Below are 973 nucleotides of genomic sequence, written 5' to 3' on the forward strand. Positions count from 1 at the left end.
AGAGAGAGAGAGAGAGAGAGAGAGAGAGAGAGAGAGAGAGAGAGAGACACAGAAATATCAATAAAATATAGACATACAAAATACACATGTTATTTGTACAAAAGTATCTAAAGTGCTCGATACATATACAGTAAGGGTGAAATTGAGTAAAGCAACCATTATTATTATACACACCCATATATATATACATACATGTATCTCTGCATTCGTATGTCTATATACATACATACATACATACATACATACATATATATGTGTGTGTTTGTTGATATATGCATGTGTGTGTGTGTGTATGTACATATGTGTGTACAAATGTGTGTATAAATGTGTGTATATGATCTTTTTACTCAGGTTTCCTCAGGTTCTGCGCTTCTGTAAATAAACAACTGTAGTCTTGAATCTTGAAATCCGTCAAACAGAAGCAACACCACCACCACCACCACTGCCTGAACACCCTGCCCTCATCTGATTCCTTCTTTCCTTCCCTGCTAACACGCCCCTCCCCACCACCACCAACACCAACAACAACAACAAGAATACTGCCACGTCGTCCCCGGGAACTTGTTATGTGAGTTGATTCTGGTCCATAAATGAACTGAACGGGATAGAGAAACAAGCAGCACAACAGCATCATACTACCACATCTGACGTTGACCTTCGACATCCGACCTCCAACCGACCTCCGACCTTACCACCCACCAAATACTTAAAGCCAGCGGCACGAAAATAGAATGGAAATAATTCGGCAGACCTGTGAAGTGCAGCACTTTTGATTGGCCGATACACAAGTATAGACAACAACATAAATACAAAAGACCCCCCCCCACCTCTCTCTCTCTCTCTCTATGCAGTAACTTGACCTACTAAAAATAGCTGTAGAAAAAAAAAAAATGAAAAGGAAAAACGAAGATCACTTTCCAATCACACCTCAGTGTCTCAGAACAAGAAGGTTAAATGCGGTCCTAGATACAGT

This window comes from Octopus bimaculoides, chromosome 21 (assembly GCF_001194135.2).
Source record: "Octopus bimaculoides isolate UCB-OBI-ISO-001 chromosome 21, ASM119413v2, whole genome shotgun sequence".
NCBI classification, from domain to species: Eukaryota; Metazoa; Mollusca; class Cephalopoda; order Octopoda; family Octopodidae; genus Octopus; species Octopus bimaculoides.